The sequence below is a fragment of the Equus asinus genome, chromosome 6 (assembly GCF_041296235.1).
Source record: "Equus asinus isolate D_3611 breed Donkey chromosome 6, EquAss-T2T_v2, whole genome shotgun sequence".
Classification (NCBI taxonomy): Eukaryota; Metazoa; Chordata; class Mammalia; order Perissodactyla; family Equidae; genus Equus; species Equus asinus.
Genome location: NC_091795.1, coordinates 47,344,157 through 47,362,940, shown reverse-complemented (window position 1 = coordinate 47,362,940; position 18,784 = coordinate 47,344,157). Strand labels below are relative to the sequence as shown.

Here is an 18,784-nt window from a genome sequence, read left to right as displayed (position 1 = left end):
CAGTCATCTGGCCAATTCGTTTCCATCTTTTTAAATTTTACTATTTGTTTTCTATTTGTCTTACCTTTTTCCTATGTTCCTTTTTATCTTTTTTTTGGTGTTATTTTCGATGAACTACTTTTTATCATTTAATTTCTCCCCTTTATTAGTTCGTTAATTTCAAATTTTGTCTTACTACTTCTTTAGAGGTTACCCTAGAATTTAAACATGCCTCCTTGACCTATAAAATCTCATATAATATTGCAGGTGGGGCTCCCCAGGAGACAGACTTTGAGATGAAGACCCATGGTCAGGAAGTCTACTGGGGGGATGCTCTTGGGCTTGTCACCAGTGGAAAGGAAAGAAAGGAAGCAGGTTTGGCAGAGGGGGAAGTTGGGTTGTGATGCAATTACGACAAAGGCCTAAAGCCATTCCCAGGGGACCTCTGAAGCTGGATGGCCCTTCAGAGTTGTCTTGAGTTTGGGTGAGAAGGCCAGATTTTTATATCAACACATTGACTAGTCACTGGATACAGGCTACCCTGAGAAGGGGGCATGTCCTTGGGCAAGGTGGCCTTCTTAAGCTTTCGGCAACTCCCAAAAAGAGATGACAACTGAAGGAATAGATCTTTACGTCTTGAAAGAGGGGTGGGTCTAGGTAGTACAGATTTGATTGTACTACATATAAATTCTTTTATCCGTTCCCAGGCAATGCAAGGACTTGCAAACATTTTAACATCTCTTGACTCTTTTGATTTTGTGTTATTATCATCATTTCTGTTTATTCTATCATATTAAATCCTATCATATTAATATTGTTCTTACATTATATATTCATTTAGGGTTACCTACTCATCCTTTAGGCTTACTTACTGCTTTTGTGGATCTTCATTTCTTTCCACATCTCTGAGCATCCATTTGGGATCCTTTTCCTCTACTTGAAGAATTTTCTTTAGAATTTTCTTTAGTACAGGTCCGATGGTAATAAATTATCTTTAATTTTCTTTGTCTTAAAAAATCTTTCTTTCACTCTCCTTCTTGAGGAATGTTTTCCTCAGTGAATGGTATAGGTTTCCAAGTTGGCAATTACTTTCTTTCATCTGAAAATGTCATCATTTTGCCTTAATTCTTTAAGTATATTTTTACTAGATATAGAATTCTTGGTTGACAAGTTTTTGTTTCAGTTCTTTAAATATTTTACCACTGTCTCTTGCCTCCTACTTTATATGGAAAGTCAGTGGTATTTTTAATCATTGTTCTGTATGTTATATATATTTTTCTCTGGTTGCTTTCAAGATTTCCTTTATTTTTGGTGTTCAATAGATTGAGTTTGGTGCAGTTGGTGTGGTTTTCTTTGTATACTCCTTTCTCATGGATCACTAAGTTTCCTGAGTCTGTAAATATATGTCTTCCACTAAATCTGGGAAAATTTCAGCAATTATTTCTTTAAATATTATTTATGCCCCAATCTCTCTCTCTTCTTCTGGGATTCTAGTTACATAAATGTTAGGGCTTTGAATATTATCCCACAGGTATTTGAGGCTCATGTTCTTGGGTGGAGTCTGCCCTGTGCATGCGGTTCAGTTGTCCACCAGAGATTTGGGCAGAGTTTAAACACAGAAATTGTGGTTCCCTTTTCTGGCTCTTTTCTTTCTGGAATTTCCCTCTCACTTTCAGTGACTATGATTACTCCAAACTCATATCTTCTGGGGTTTTTTTTCAAGCCAATAAAGTTATGGATTTTCTAGTAGAGTTCTATTGGATTCACTCTGCTCAGCACTGACTTTGGCCTACACTGACCCAAATGCCATAAAAATGGGTAACTCGTCTTATGCTGTTCCTCCTTCCCAAGTGTCTACTCTCCTCCACAATCTGCCTGCTTTCATTCACTCTCTAGTGCCTTTGAGTTGTTGTTTACTTTCTTGAATTTCGTCCAGAGTTTGTAGTTGTGATCTGTGGGAAATTTGAGTACGGGAGGAGCTACTTCACAATATTGGAAGTGAAGCCCAGTTTCTTCTCTTAGTGCCTTGAAAATACCAATCCATTGTCTCCTGTCTTCTGTTATTTCTATTGGGAACTCTGTTGTCAGCCTTATTGTTGTATTGAAGATAATGAGTCTTTCCCTCCTCCCTCCCAAACCTGTCTGCATTTAGGATTTTCTCTTTGTCTTTGCTTTTCAAAAGTTTTACTATGTTTGTTAAGATGAGGAATTCCCCACACCCCCTTTTTTATTTGTTTGGGATTTACAGCACTTCTTGAATTTGTAGCTTTCTTTCTTTTGTCAATTTTAGAAAATTCTTAGTCATTAGCTCTTCTATTAGTGCTCCTGCTTTATTCCCTCCCTTCTCTACCTCCAGGACTTCAACTGCATGTATTTTTTTTTTTTTTTGCCTTTCCATCATTTTTTTCTTTCTGTGCTTCAGTCTGGCTGTTTTCTTCTGACCTACCTTCCAGTTAACCAATTCTCTTTTCAGCTGCTGCTAAGTCCCACTCTTGAATTCTTGATTCCAGTCACTGTATTTTTCACTTTTAGAATTTATACTTGATACTTTCATGAAAGTTTACAATTCTTTGTCAAAGTTCTTCATCTCCTCCTATAATCTCTTGAACAAATTATTCTCAGTTACTTTGTAATCTGTGCTTGAAACTCAAACATATGGATCTCATGTGAGTCTATTTCTACTGTCTGTTTTTTCTCTTGGTTTTGGGCCATTTGGTCTCTTTGCCTAGCATGCCTGGACGTGCATAGAAAATTGTAGAGCTAATTTCAGGTTCTGTATGATGTTACATTCTTTCAGAGAGGATCTATTTTGTGTCTGGCATGAAGATATCCTAGGGCCAGATCACCTTGACCAAACCTGAGATTGAATTCATTTGAAGCTAGGCTTCACATTTTGAGGGCAGATCTACTTATGTTCATCATTATGCCTAGAGTAGAACCACTTTAGAGTTTCAACTGGAAACTTCATGTGTTTATCAGGGCCCCTCCTCTTTGGTGATCTCTGAACTCCAAGTTTTGTTTCCTTCTCTTTCCGAGACTGCCAGATGCTCTGCCTAATCTTCAGCTAACACTTTCTGCTCAATCTCGCAGCCTCTCAGCTGTTGCTTTAAAACCAGTAAATGTCTGGAAGGCAAAAGCAGTGTCAAATATTGGACTCATTTCTCTGCGCTTCTTTTCAGGAACTTGGCTCCTCTAGTCCTCATAGGCTTGGTAGCTCTCTGAAGCCTTCAGACAGATCTAAAAAAATTTTTGTCCAGGTGTTGGAGTTGTTCTCAGTGGGAAGGTGAGCCTTCAAATCCTTGTTTTTTTCTCATCAAAGGCTCAGAATACCTCAGGGTTTAGTGCCAACTTGAAGCCTCTTTTTACGTGAGGAAAAAATTCATTCAATTTCAAGGCTGATTGTGGCAGCCAAAGAGAATCAAATGAAGACACAGTATATTTTTAAATGTCCACAAACAGGGTCAAATTTTCTTTTATCAGGATGTTCAACTGCTTTATATTATTCCTCTGGCAGCAAGCTATTGTTGTTTTTGTGTGATCCTTTATAGTAGGGGGAGTGCTCCAGAAGCTTACTATTGTATATGAAGGGGGACCAGTCCTCATTGCAGGGCTCTTGTGTGGGGGAACACAGTAGCTATCAGGCTAACAGTTTGCTCAGTGCTGATTGCCATAACTACATAGCCATATCTGAGCTGTCATAATGACTCAGGTCAGAATGAATCTCCTACAACTGCTGAATTGTTTAAAGGTTGTTGGTTTGGGGGAGCAGAGGTTGTGTTCATGGCAGAGCAAAGGATAATGGACATATCTTCCCAGCCCACGTGGCCTCATCCCATGCAGAGGGCATGAGACCCAGTAATTATGGCAGAGGCCGTGCCTTTTCCCTCCACCTTCACTGTGATACCCCTGCCACCTGTTGCCTGCCCATCGTCTTCACCCATAATCTCCAATTCACTTGCTTCTGCCTGATATTTCCTGAGACTTTCATTTTGCTGCCTCTGTTTCTCTTTTACCACTAAATCTACCTCTTCAACCTCCGAGTTCCTGTTGTACAGATCCATGCTTGTCAGGGCAAAGACAAGGGAGCAGTTTCTCAGGAATAACTTTGTGATTGATAATGAGGTACACAGAATGGTGGTTCCTGGAATATTTCATTAGCAGAAACAGGAAAAGACCCGGGAATGCAACAAGTCTTGGGCTTTCTCACTCCAGCCTGCAACTGACATGCTAATGATCTTGTGATTGCATCAGCAACCTTTATGAAAAGTATAAAAATCTTCTAGCCAGCAGATCAATACCTTCTTCAGCTTCTCTGCCCCTGCTCTCACTTAGAGGATAATTGTTTGAAAAGTTAATTATACTTTTACAAGCTTTTTGGCAAAATCCAGAGTTTGGGAAACTCACAGAACAGTTTGGTTCTTTTAACAAATAAATTTCAAGGAAAGAGATTGAGGGAGAACCTATAGTTTGAAAAAAGACTAAGAGACGAATCAATCAATTGAAATGTGTAGACATTATTTGGAGCTTATTAAAACAAATATACTATTAAAGAAGTATGACGTTTATGAGACAAGTAGAAATTTGAACCCTGGCTGGATATTTGATATTAAAGAAATATTATTAAGATTTTAGGTGTGATAGTGGTAGTCTAGCTGTGTTTAAAAAAGAGTCCTTTTAGAGACACATGCTGAAGTATTTGTGGATGAAATGAAATAACGTTTGGGATGGGCTTTGAAATAACATGATGTGGGGAAGTAGGTAGAAATCTAAATCATATAAGATTGTAAACTGATAGTTGTAAAATCTGGGTGGAGAGAACGTGGGTGCTTGTTACACTTTTTTGTCTACTTTTGCAAGTGTTTGAAGTTTTCCATAATAAAAAGAAAAAGGATCTCTGTATCTTTGGGTGACTTTTTTAGAAAGAATTCCAAAATCTCACAATTAATACAATTCACCTTGTCCATTCCATTTTGCATAATATCCCCAAACTGAGGCTTCTAGCATAAGGAAGCTTCTGGGTCTAAAGAACATAGCACATATTGTGGGGTGGATTTTCAATTTCACGTAAAATGCATATTGGCCTGAAGCCTGCTCTCTTTTAGGCTGAGTGCTTGCAAGAGAACATCCAGGTTATTCTATTTTTTGTGTGTGGCTAATACTCACTTTGGTGCCTTTGAAATGGGATTCCATCATATGCCATAAGACTGCTCCAAGGTTTTAGAGACGGCTCTTGATCCTGGATACTCCAGACAAATAGTGAACAGATAAAATGAAGTTTGATAGGATTTCTCTTCACATAGCTCATACTAATTGAATCCACACTGGGTGCAATACTTCGTGAAATCCTCATAATTACTCTATGGAAAGGGACAATCATTATACCATTTTTTTTTTTTGAGATGAGAAAATAGAAGCTCTGCGAGTTTACGTAACTTCTCCAAGTCACAAAACTGGTAATTAAGGTATGGAACCAGCTGGGGTTTGAAACATAGGCTGCTTGACCCCAAAGTCTGAACTCTATCTTGAACTCCAAGTTCTGTGGTAATTCAGTTTATTGCTGATTAAATTAAATTTAGGCCCTTTGAAATATTCATATTTAGGCAAAAAAAAAAAAAAAAGGTTAAAACAAAGGAAAGATCAAATGTCAAAGCTCCAAAGTCATCTTTAGGTTTGCTAGAACTTAAAGGCCTATAGGGCTAGGCCAGATAGGTAGTTGCCACTATGGGAGTGACCACCTATGAAGCCTTCTAGAGTCTTTCTCAGAGCACCTCACAACTGTGCGTGGTACATTCTCTTTCTTGGCCACTGAAGGCAGGGATGGGATGGGCTTTCTTGATCCACAGGGTTGGCAATCCTGGTAATGACTCTAGATCTTGCTTTCTACAGGTCCTGTTGCATTGTCATTGGTGGTCCACCAGGCGGTGCTCAGCCTCTTAACAGACTGTCAGTGTCAGGCTCTCTCCCTGGGCATGAGATGGTGGCCAGATGGAGTTTAGGAGGGAAATAGATCAGTCCTCTGTGAAGGCCTCCAGCATCTCTTAAGTTAGCTTCATTTTTGAGCAGTTTTGGGTAACTTAAGGCCAGGAAAAGATAAATTGCCCACTGTGATAAGGGTGGAGGGAATCTTGTATGGAAAATAAAGATCCAAGATGGAGAATAATTTAAATCCATCCCACCCTAAAATGTTCTTTAGGGCTCATTTCAGAGTGCTCCGAAGTGTGCTTATTGTTTTGAAATATCCCCAGGGGACTCGGTAGCCAAGAGAAGCCTATGTTTCTGTGGCTATTGCTACAGGATGTGGCTTTCAGTCTATGAACTTGCAGTCTTTGACAGTGATGACATTGGGAGGAACTCTGAAATTGGGATGAGCCAAGCTGGCAATCACTTGGGAAGACGAATGATGCTAAAGTGGCTGAAGAATAGACTTGAGAAGGAGGCATCCATTCAAAAGACCTGGTATGTGAAATCCCTGCCGTAAAGCACACCAGTTCTTTGTGACTATGTCGAGGTTACTGGGCTGGAGTCAAGCACCAGGGGTAAAAGAGAAGTGTAGTTATGTAGGCTGGGTCAGTTACTTTAAAGTAGGAGAGCAGGTAATGTGTCTAGGAGGTCAAACTTCTTGGGAAATTTAAGATCCATATTAGGAGCTGCCCTCTCATCAGCTGATGGAATTCTACTGCCCCATAGATCATCTCTAGAAGGTCCCATGTTTTTGGGTGCACAGGTAAGTCGCTGGCAGAGGCTCTTCCTCCAGTGGGTGGAACCAGAGTCTCAAGATTGTAGTCCACTCTCCTCTCAGCTCCTGCTACATTTGTTTGCCAGTGCACCTGTTCACAGGGACTATGGCAGTTTCCCTAGAGAGCCAAGATTAGGAGAGCCATGGGATTTGCTCCTCTCTTTGTCACCTGAGAGGGAGAATGTTTCCTGGGGATTCTTTAAGGTGAAAGTTCCAAGCACTGCCTTTACAATAGGCATCTCTCCAGAATACTTCTCTCTGCAGCAGCACTGAATCTAGATGCTTCTTGATTCTCCAGCTCCCTCATTAACGTGGTTACTCAGAAGAGAATTCAGAGAGCAAACTTTTTCCTTCTCTTCACCTTTCAGTTTCAGTTCAATTGCTTCTTTTACCCAATGATTGGTACCACAGAAATAGCATCTCATTGAGTTTTAAAGATAACAGAGCATTTAAGGGAAGCTGTACATTTCTCCTTTGGTATGGATTATCCCATAACTCTGTCTTGATTTCTTGGATTCATGTGCAAAAGATTTATGAAGGCAGTGCTCCTAAGAGAATAGGTAAGGAAGTGGGGAGACCAGAATAGAGCATGGGAAGAAGCTGTTCAAGTTACTTTGGCTGCATAACAAATCATCCCAAAACCTAGTGGCTTAAAACTATGGCACCATTTATTTAGCTCGCAAATCTTCAATCCGGACTCAGCGTGGGCAGCTTGTCTCTGCTCTATTCAGCATCATTTGGAGTGGCTCAAAGACCAGGGATGAGATCGCGTGAAGGCTCATGCACTTCTATGTCTGGTGGTGGATTCTGGCTGTTGGGCGGTATCTCAGCTGGGGCTGTCAGCTGGAACGCCTAAATGTGGCCTCTCCATGGAACATAATATTCAGAGAAAAAAAAAGTTGTAAAATGATACCATTTTTAGTATGATATAGTATATAGAAATTTAATAAACAGTATACTATAGGTTACTTATGGACACATATGTAAGTAGTAAAAGTATGAAAATATGGACTAGATACAGAAAAAGTTCAAAATACTGATTACATCCAGGGGACTGTAGAGGTTTGAACTTCAGCTGTGATATTTTATTTGTATAAGAAAGACCTGAAGCGAATATGATAAAGGATTAACATTTGTTATATGTGGATAAAGAATGATGGGTATTTGCTATTATCATTTGTGTCTTTGTACATACAAACTTTGTTTTATAAAGGAAAAAATTTGGAAAATAAGAACTTCCTTTAAGTTAAAGATATTTACATTAGTACCACTTAAAAAAGGCAATAGGGGGCCGGCCCAGTGGCATAGTGGTTAAGTTCGCATGCTCTGCTTTGGTGGCTCAGGGTTTGAGGGTTTGGATCCCAGGCGCAGACCTATACACTGCTCATTGTCATGCTGTGGTGGCATGCAACATGAAAAATAGAGGAACATTGGCACTGATGTTAGCTCAGGGGAAATTTTCCTCAAGCAAAAAGAGGAAGATTGGCAACAGATGTTAGCTCTGGGCCAATCTTCCTCACCAAAAGAAAAAAAAGAAAAGGCAATAGGATTGAGGTGAAAACATAACAAGGAAGAATGAAAAAAAAAAATGGATGAAATAATGAAGGATTGCCAGAAAGTTAGACATAAATTGGAGGTTAAAATCCGCAATGGAGTTACACAGTATAGAACTCATATTGTAGAAAATAAAACTTTTCTATGAATATGGAGAAAAAAGGGCAAAGATTAAAATGATAGGAGAAAGGATAACTATAGGGGCCAGGAAGAGAGACCAGAAAAATGACAGTTGTTGTTTTTGAGGAAGAGACCACCCTCTAAACTGGAAAAAGTGGTGATCAAAGATGTACAGGAAGAAAAAGTTTCCTGAGGCAGAGGAAGACGAAAGAAGATTGAAAGGACTCCCTGTGGTCCTGATAGGCTCATAAAAGAAGCCTACTCCTAGATTCCTGCTGGGTCTTTGAATTATAAGGCTAAAGTAAAGATCCTTGACCATCCGGGGTCGAAAACAGTGTACCCAGCAACAGGAATCAGACTGGTCTCAGAGCTCTCTCTACGGAACTAAAGGCCAGAAGACAACAGCAGTCCACAGTTTTGAAGGTTGGGAGGCGGGAATGTTGCAACCCAAGAATCGTCTTAATTTGTAAAGACAGAATTAAAAGTTCTAAATATGCCAAGTTGTAAACAACTTGAAAAATTACTTAATGTTTTACTCCAGCCAGTTCAAGAAAAAAGGACTTGGGAATGAAGAAGCCATGAGATAAAAAGATTTACAGATACTTTCTTATTCTGTTTAGATGCCGCAATCAGGAATCTAATTGTATTAGATAGTTTCAAATGGATTTATAATCCAGGGGAAAAGCTAGGGTCTGTGATGTTTCCATTAGTCGTTAGTGTTGGTTTTTGTTATTTTTTCAATATCAGGAAATTTGTTTTTTGGGTAATATTCTTTAGCTCATGGTTCAGATAGAATCTCCTGCTACTTAAAACACAGCCAAAACCATTCCTTCCATAGTCCAAAACAGGGATTACAATATTTCAATGACAGTGACATTGTATTTGCAGAATTACTAAACCCAGAATGTATTTTTTTCCTCCCTCCACTGACCCTGGTTTTTATTCAGCAGTATAACAGCGCTGCAATGACAAGGAAGTTGAGAAATAATTTTCTGTGGCTTAGAACTAATTTTGAATGACCTGAGTGTATAGGGTTCTTTTTTGTAATTATGAAAAATGAATAAACTACCAGTGGCAGATATAATCTGTGATTAAGACCCTCTTTGTAACATCTTCCAACTAGGACTTGTGAATGACTCTTCTTGGGTTAATTGTACTTAAAATCAGAATATGTAATATAATCTTAGCTGTGTTAAATTATGCGTAGAAAGAGAACTTTAAAGAAATAAAATAGTAAATGAGGATATCACTGGGTGTTGAAATTCTGGGTGATTTTAATTTTCTTTACGTTTTTTGTATATTTAAGCAATTTCCTACAATAATAAATCATATTTTTATAGTCAGAAAAATAGGTGCTATTATGAAAAAATCAACATATATGTATACCACATGATACAAATTATGTAAATATTGTACATGAGGAGAAGCTTATGAGGGGTACACTGTGGTGTTACATGGACAGTCTGCTGTCTTTGGATGTTAGAACTACAAATGACGTCTTTTCTCTCTTTTTCTTTTCCTTTTCTTTCTTTTTTTAAAAAGGTTTTAGATTTTAGATGGCTATATATTTCTTTCCTACTGAAAATTTATACTTTATTTTACAAACACACTAAAATCAAATATATTTTATTCAGCATAATGATGCTAAGATCATATATATAGAAAAGATATATTTTCTCTTTTTAATCTTGATGAGTAGCGTTTGTTTAACTGCAGCCCTCTCTTCTTACAAATAAATTGCTTTTAAAGTTGATGATGGTCCAAACTCTTAAATTCACTGCAAGACTCATACTAATAACATAATTAAAAAAATTATTATTTTAAGTGAAATAGCTGTTATGAAATTAGGACTTTTACATAATGTTACAATGAAATAGAAGACCTGAGTTTTGGACTTGAAATTACAAACCACAGTTTTAGAGAAGAAGGGGCTTCTGAGTTGACTTCGGGTCCAGCTTCCTTATTTGATGGATGAGGAAACTGAGGCAGGGAGAAATGACATGAGTATCTCTGAGTTTCACATTAATTTGCACTAGAATTCAGGGTTCCAGTGATTTCTTTTATCATAACCATGTTCCCGGAGAGGACTGTCTTTGAGAGATGATACGGAGGAAAATGAAATGTAGACTATTTACCTACACATCTTCATATACAAAATAAAATGTGGTCTATTTTTGTTTTCACAATTATGTGAAGCACCTTTTGATTTCTGCATCATAACCCCATGGCTAAAGCTGCTTGGTGACCATCTCGAAAGGAAGCACAAAATCGCCAATGCTATTCTTCCCATCTAGAATTTCATCATAGAATTCCACTAGAGGGAAATCTATGAAGAGTTCACTGAAAACTGAAGAGCTTCTAGGATTAAACTAGCAAAGTATGTTTAGTTCATCTTGTAGTATTTTTTAGATTAAAATCAGTGGAACATTTACATCAAAAGGTATCTCAGGTTTTACCAAACCCACTATGCTTGCAAAAAAAAAAAATCTATCAAATAGTCCATCTCTAGATTCTAGAGCTTAGAAGTCAAGAGAGAACAGTGAGAGGAAAATGATCTTATAGACACGGCTTTGGGGTGGTGTGGTGCTACTGGTGATTTCATTGCAGTGGGCAGGCATCCAAGGGTATTCTGGGCAAGTCTTATTTTCCAAGGCATGTTCTAGTTCTATGAAAGCAGCATAGCAAATTTTTTTGAGATATATTTGAGACTGGACTCTGGCGTTGAGTCTTTCTGAGTATGTGGCAGCATAATGACATATTATCTGGGATTTTAGGCTCCCCTTTGACGTGCAAGTGATCAAATCTACCATTTCCACTAGATGGCATTAGAAACTTCTGAAGCCATGAACTAATTACTAGTCACCTTTGTTAGGCTGTAAATTACGCTTGCATGTTTTAGGAGGTAATTGACAATTGGCTTTCTGGTGCATTTTAACTCTGATGCCAGGCACATGGTTAAGATAGTGGTATCAGATCTCTCCCGAGACATAAATAGCTCCTGGGATTATTAGAATGTCATTCCAAGTCTCACATTTCAAGGAAGCGTTTTGAAAGCAACATATACTGTCACCCCACCGTAAATCAAAATCAAGTCACACTACCTCCTCCTATCCTGGCTAGGCCGTCAATTTAGAGCGAACATATTAGATGAAAAAGGTAAAGCAAAACTTTTGTTTTCCCAGCATTCAGAAGAATTTTTGTTTGTTTGTTTCTTTTGAATGTGATGCTGTGTTTCAAGCATGAGGGAGCCAAAAAATAATCTGCAGATTTGTCAGCTTCTTCCAGCGGCTGTTACAGAGGAACTGTGAGGGTTTTTAAATTATAAATGAAAATTTACAGTGCCTAGAATGGGTGCGTGTCCCAGTATTTCTGAAAAGTCTCTGCTACTTTAGATTCTCTGTCTAGCTAAGCCAAGAAACAGTAGGTTTGGGGGGTGTGTGCGCTTGTATGTATCTTTTTCTTTTCTCGCAGTGGTGTGTCTCTGTGGCTGCCGCCATCGCTGCTGCCTGCTTCCTAGCCTGGCTTTCATCATTTCTTCCTGTTGATTGGTGTCACCTCACATGCTTAGAATGTCTGCCTGTCTGTTCAGAGTGTGAACACATTCCTCAGAATGCTGATCTGCTCGTTTCACACCAGTGTCAAAACGACTTATTAAATTCAGCACCTCCTGATACTCAGTGGCTGATGTGTTGCTGTCCAAACAGTAAATGACAATAAGCATATGCAGCTGGTGGGCCTAGCAAACTCATTTAATTTGATAAAAATGTCACTGCAACATGCTTTAAATCGCTGTCCTTTTCATCATTGCTAATTGCTAGCTATAGACCTTTTTCCTATGCTTAATACAAGTGTTAGAATACTGCTCCTTCCAGCCTGATTAAGAATTAAAAAAAAAATGTAGAATTCCTTTTCAGTGGCAGCATTATTTCATCAAGAGATGGATTTTGCTCTTAATTAGCCAACATGCCACTAGGGAAGCTTCAGAGTCCTGGGTGTGAAACAGCCTCAAGCAGGAGATCAATCTAAAGGAAAAAAATGGTGGCTGGGGAATAATTGGCAGCTCCGGTGAACGTGGGCTGGTTATAACAGTGACAATATGTTCCAGTGGAATATCACAAACCTCTCTCCCCTATTTCCAACTTGGCACATTTCAAACTCAACAAAAGCTGAACAATGTATCCCTTGGTTATTTGTCTATTGTCTTGTATTTTTATCTTGCTGCTTCATTGAGGTTTTCTCGTGTGTTGAGTTGACAATCTGGACATTTCCCCCGAATGGATTAGGGGATTAAGAAGGAATACGAATTCTAAAAATAATAATCCTTCAGTAGCTTGGTGCTTAAAAACAGATCTGGGACTGATCCATATACCAGAAAACAGGCAAACCTGTACTAATTTGCTAAACCCAAATGTTGATTTAAAAAGCACACATGCACACACACTCATAAATTGAACTCAAACTTCTTTTGAAGGATGCCTACCAGATTGAATAGGAACTGACTCCAAAAAACTTTCAGTCAAAACAAAATTGCAACATAAAATTTTTTCCCAAGTGAGCTGATATTTAATTTGGTTCAAATTCCTGTTTTTTTTTTTCCTTTAAAAATAAGCTTTGTGTGTGGAGCTTCACTCCTCGGGCCACGCAGCCCCCCAGCCCTCTGCCCACCCATTAGCACCTCCTCCCAGCACGAGGTTTTCTCTGGGGTCTGACTTGTGCAAAATGGGCTGAACAAAGACAAGAACTCTGCCCTTGCTTCTGGTATTCTTGCATTTTAGAGCTTGGCAGCCTTTCTCCTTCCCTCCACTAAACATGGAGCATGGATCCTGTGTTATTCCCTATTTTATTTATGTGGTTGAATGTATTTCCTAACGTTGTTCATGATAGAAAACATCACAATCATTTTGGTGTCAGTTCCAAGTGATCTCCCCATAGTCGTCTCCCCATAGTCTTCCTGCCTTGATTGGCCAGTCTAAATAGAGTCAGTTGAAGACATGGGTAACCTAACCTGAAATAAAATTTTGCTTTGGTTCCTACTCTACATCTAGAGTTAAGAAGTACATTTCGGTCACCAGACAGTCTCAGGCTGTGAAAGGCTGTTTCGTTTTCTCTTCTCTTCGTATGCTCTTGGTGCCTTTACCGCTGGCGTATACAGGAAGAAAACGTCTTTCCAGGAAGGCCGCGGAGGCTCTTTAAGCTTCACCAGAGCAATGCTGAACAGTAAGCCTCTAACTCTCCCAGACCAATCTTGGTCCACCTGGCAGTTCCATGTGAGGAGGGACCAAAGGCTCTGTGTCCTGATTAACAGGAGGGAGTGTCATCAACCATATTAAAGTCCCTGGAAACTGGCTTTTGTGGGTGTTGATGGGGGTGCGTGTCCCATACCTGGCAGGCACGTGGTGGAAGGCAAGCCTGAGGCCCCACGGGTTGACATGCTGGGGCACAGAGACCCCATCCAGGTTTTCCACCCCTCACAGAACTTCCCCCGTCCCAGCTGCGATTCCACTTTACATATCAGTGCCTTACAGAATCCATTTCCAAATAGGTTTGGAGCCAATTTTTGAAAATTTCAGCTCAGTAAGGGAAATCATACTTACATCATCCTGATTTAGAACTCTAGGCCTTCTAAGTTTGGCTCATCTTAACACTAGCTTTCATTTATTGACTGGCAGAGACTCTTCTAGAATTACTATATTCCCTGAAACAAGCTAGAAGGTAGTTTTCATTGGCCACATAAAATACAAGTTTTCTTTTCTCATGCATAAGCAATATATAAATACTGTCTGTTCTGAACTATTTAAGTTATAGGATCCCCTTTCACTCTCCCCGGCCCAGTCCAGGCCAGCTCCCAGAGAAGAAAGACCACCCTCATGCCTTGGTGTGTGCATATTAGTCTATTCTTTTCTGCTCTCTCACATATATGTCTGTGGGGCTGGGGAAATCATCCAGTGTTGTTTTGGTGGCTTCTTTTTCCAAACACGAATGCTATCACCCTATATGCACCATTCCACAGCTTTCTCTTTTAACTGAATAATGTATCTGAGAGCTAGCCAAGTTGCTCTATGAGACCTGGGTTATTCCTTTGAAGAACTGCATGGGCTGCCATAAAATAAAAAGAGCAGAGTTTGTTTAGCAGTTTCTCTTTATTTCATAGATGAGAAAATGGAGGTCCAGAGAAGTTGAGTGACTTATCCAAAGTCACCCAGCTACTAAGTGCTGGAGCGTGGGTGAGAACACAGGCTGGGTTGATTGTCCAACATGCGTGGATCTTTCTCTAATGTCAAGTTCCCGCTGTGATGCTGCCTTCTTTCTCCCCTCTCTGCACTACTCTCTCACCTGCTTTTCTCTTGAAGCTACTTTGGGCTGTAGTTCCACATTTCTGATATGAATCTCCCAATTCTTAGGACCAGATCTACACCAACCTAGAAAGTACACCAGGATGAACAAATGTTTTGAAAAACATTTTACACAGGCATGAAGTGCCTTTCAGCAATTTAATATTTGATTTGATTTGATTTTGCCAATGAAATGGTTTTGTAAACCCTTGGGCTATCTTAATCCTACCTATCTTGTAAAGACTTTTCCCGAGCAGATTCACTTCCCATGGTCAATAAGAAAGCGTGTAGGAGGGCCGTGGGCAGCAATTGCTTGGGAAATACTGCCCTCCCAAACACAAATATGGCGATCACAATGGTTCCTAAACAAATGTTGAAGGCAGTATTGTGGGTCAACAGGAGTTGCTGTTTTTGGAATGGCTGCAACATCAGAATGGGGAGGATAGGCTCAGGAACTCAGTTGCTTTATGAACGAAAGCGCCTTTATCCTCCCTTAAAGACTTTCATAGAATTTGGGACTCAGTGGCTAATTCTAAAGAGGATCCATTCTTGAAAACGATCCATTTAACGCAGCAGTTTGAGAAGCCATCAATAAATAGGAATGGGTGAACTATCTCAGAAAAAAAAATTGTAGTTAAAAAAAGTCCTGTTTGTAAATTCTGCTTCCCCATGGAATGCACTAATTTTTGTATTTCAGTACCAAGATTTGGAACTTCACATAGATGTATTTGAACATAAAATTTTAAAGCTGTTGTTGCTCTGGCTATGAGCTACAGACACCCCCCCGTCGACCACCTGGCTAGTTTTCTGAGAGTTTCTGCGGGAAAGGTTTACAATGGCTGGTTCCTGGTTTGATGTCATATCGATAAATTATGGTGCTTTAAACAGATGTGATCTCACAGCGTGGAATCCTTCAGGGTAAAGCTCATGAAAAGGTTTCTTTCCTCCCTCGGTTTCATGGTAGTTTTGTTGTTTGGAGGTTTTATGTTGTTCATTTAGTTCCCTGGCTATTGGGGTTTTATAGTCGTATTTCCTTTGTTTAATATAATTTCCTTTTTTCTTTTAGCTATTTTTGTTAGGGTGCCCAGAGGCTTCAGTTATGAGTGGCTGTAAAGTAAAATATATTATGATTATTACAATGATAAAGTATAAGCTTTTAAGAGTCTGCTTATATTGACCCATATATTCTGTTTCTCCCTCTCTCCGAGATACACACAGAGGCACACTGGAAACGCAATAGAACAACGGCTGCCAATTTAAAAGCAGAAGTTAAGAAGAGCAAACCCGAATGTACAGCGAGAGAGCTTCGGGCTGGATCGGCTCCCGGCAGAAGCGAGACTGGAAATCTTGGATTCTGTTGCCTCTTCTCTCCTCTGTGATGTGGAAGAAGATGTCAGCACCTGGGTGTGGACTTGGTCATTAACGCTTATTTCCCAACCTTTGCCAAGCTGCCTAACTCCCTGGAGTCTTAGTTTTCTCATGTGTGGGAGACAATGTGTTCTTTATCCTGAAGTCATTGTGAGGACTGAGTGAGAGGATGTATGTGGAAGGAAGCACCAAGCATGGTTCCTGGTATATACTAGGTACTCAGTAAATGTGGACTAGCGTGAATATGAACTCCACTCACTTCGTGCCCCCTCATGCTGGCTGGTCCCCGGTGCTCTGGGCTTCCCAAGTCATGGCAGTTTTCCCAAAGTGGCCCCTAAAGTCATGTCAGTCCTTGGGGCCTCATTACTTAGGTTTCCTGTGCCATCTGCTCCTTTCCAGTCATAGATTCCATGCTCCGTTCTGACAGAAGCTTGCTTCTGCTGGCTGTCACACTTAAAAAGTGGCGGATGACCATTCGAGCGTTAGATGATAATGATTTATGAACACCATCCCTCCAGACAGCATTTGCAGTATTACAAGTTTTGCTTTTATTTTATTTGTCACTAGGAAGGCACTGAGAACAAAAGGAAACTCTCTTGAATGGTGGGATCGAGGCACTGTAGCACATTTTTTATGGAGGGGAAGGAGGCTTTTCACCTGGAAACCTTTCAAATCACACCCTATAAGTAGCTCACGAGTCTCTCTACTCATACTGATCTCTTCATCTGCTGAGTTGAACAGTGTCCCCCAAATTCATGGCCACCCGGGACCTGTGAATGTGACCTTATTTGGAAATAGGGTCATTGCAGATATACTCAAATTAAGACGAGGCCATATTGGATTAGGGGGAGCCCTAAATTCAATATGACTGGAGTCTTTATAAGAAGAGGAAAATTTGGCCACAGAGATATAGACCTACGGGGTATCAGGCCCTGTGAAGACAGAGTCAGAGATTGGAACGAGGTGTCAAGTCAAGGATCAACAAGGATTGCTGACAACCAGAGCAAGATGGAAGAGGCAAGGAAGGGCTCTTCCTTAGAGACTTCAGAAGGAACAGGCCCTGCCAACACCTTGACTGTGGACTTCTAGCCTCCAGAACTTTGAGGGAATAAATTTCTGTTGTTTCAAGCCGCCCAGTCTATGGTGCTTTGTTACGGCAGCCCCAGGAAACTAGCACTGTGACTCAGCAGGCTGTTTGCTGACTGTGCAGGATTAGCCCAGTGGGTCCGGCAACTGGGAGGGGTTGCAGGGAGATTTCGGTGGTAGGCAAGTGATGATGGAGTGGAGAGCATGAGGTGTGTGCTCTTCAACTGGAGGAAGGGCGTGTGTAGGCTGTGGGGAAGGACAGTAGCACAGATGTTGCTGAGTGAGTGACTACCTCTGTTTAAAGAGAGAGTGCTTCGCTTTACAAAAGGAATGCTCTCTTAAAATACTCCACGTGAGCTAACTTGGCCTTGAATTTCTCTAGGAGGGACTGAAGTTCGAAAGGATCAATGACATTTCAAGACACTCTAAGTCTGTTTACAAAACGAAAAATCTACTCCTCTTCCCAGTTGGGATATTTTTTATTTTGTAAGTGTCTATCCTGATGCTTGTGAAAGTGAGGGCTTCCTGAAAGGCAAGCGAGAGCCCAAGGAGGTTTGGGAGAGTGAAGGGAGGCCGACTTTTTCTCGTTTTTTACAGGGAAAAAAAATCATACAACTCTGCTAATTTAAGAATTTGAGAATGATCTCTTTAGACACGATAATTTATTTCTGAATGTTAAGGAATGGAATTTAGCAAGAAGAGCCTATTGTGTGTCAAAATAGAGGAGGTCCTTACTCTATCATTTGAAATAGCAGAGAAAAACATTGTTGTTGAACCATCTACTCAATAAACATTTTCCAAGTGCCTGCTGCATGGTAGACACTCCATTGGGCACCCGGGGAGAAAGATACCAATAATCTTGATCCTGGCCCTCAATGGCATTGCGGAGGGGATACACAGGCTTATAAATATGTAATAAGAACAATACTAATGCTTCTGAATGCCCACAAAATGCCAGGCCCCAGGCCAAAGGCTTTACAGCCAAGAGAGCATCATTTATTCCCCCACAACCCTGGAAGTAGGTTTTGTTACTGGTCCCATTTTGCAGATGAGGAAATAGGCTTGGAGAGGCTGAGAAACTTGTCTAGTGTCATTCAACTAACGAAGTGGGGAAGCTGCGATTCACACCTGGGGCTGGGGCCCTAAAGGCTCCCCTCTTCACCACTTTGAGTGGCTGAGATGTAGGTGTTGCATGGCCTCAAGAGTCAGACTCCCTGGGATTGACTCTCATACCCATCTGCTGCTAATTGTGCCCTTGAACACATTACCTCACTGCTTGGCTCCTCAGAGGAGGCTAATGGCAGTACCCGCCTTGTAGGGTTGTCGTGAGAACTAAATGATCTCATATGAGCGAAGTGTTCAATGCAGCACCTGACACGATGAGGGCCGTCATGAACCATCAGTTTTTGTTACTACATGCTGGTGGGGCTACCGTGGGGGCGTGACCAGAGAGCTGAGGAGCAAGAGGAGCGCCCAGATGAGGCTCTGCCCCCTCCTGCGTGGCGCTTTGGGTCTGGTCCAGGCTTGGATCTCTTTTGAGTTCAAAGGGAGACTTGTGTGTGAGGGAAGCTTTGGAACTGAGGGTGGTGGGGGAGGCGAGGAGCAAACA

General features: G+C 40.5%; 1 long non-coding RNA gene across 5 annotated transcripts in view; it reads left to right on the top strand.

Annotated features, from left to right (window-relative positions):
* The window catches only part of LOC123286628 (uncharacterized), a 116,282-nt gene extending 98,410 nt beyond the window's left edge, over nt 1–17,872 (top strand). For 2 of the 5 annotated variants that reach the window (XR_011503973.1, XR_011503976.1), the window contains exon 4: nt 15,930–17,872. This is a non-coding gene — a long non-coding RNA (uncharacterized lncRNA). The remainder of the gene's footprint in view (nt 1–15,929) is intronic. The other 3 variants (XR_011503975.1, XR_011503974.1, XR_006529268.2) reach the window with 3 other exon arrangements.
* Nucleotides 17,873–18,784: the final 912 nt, after the last annotated feature.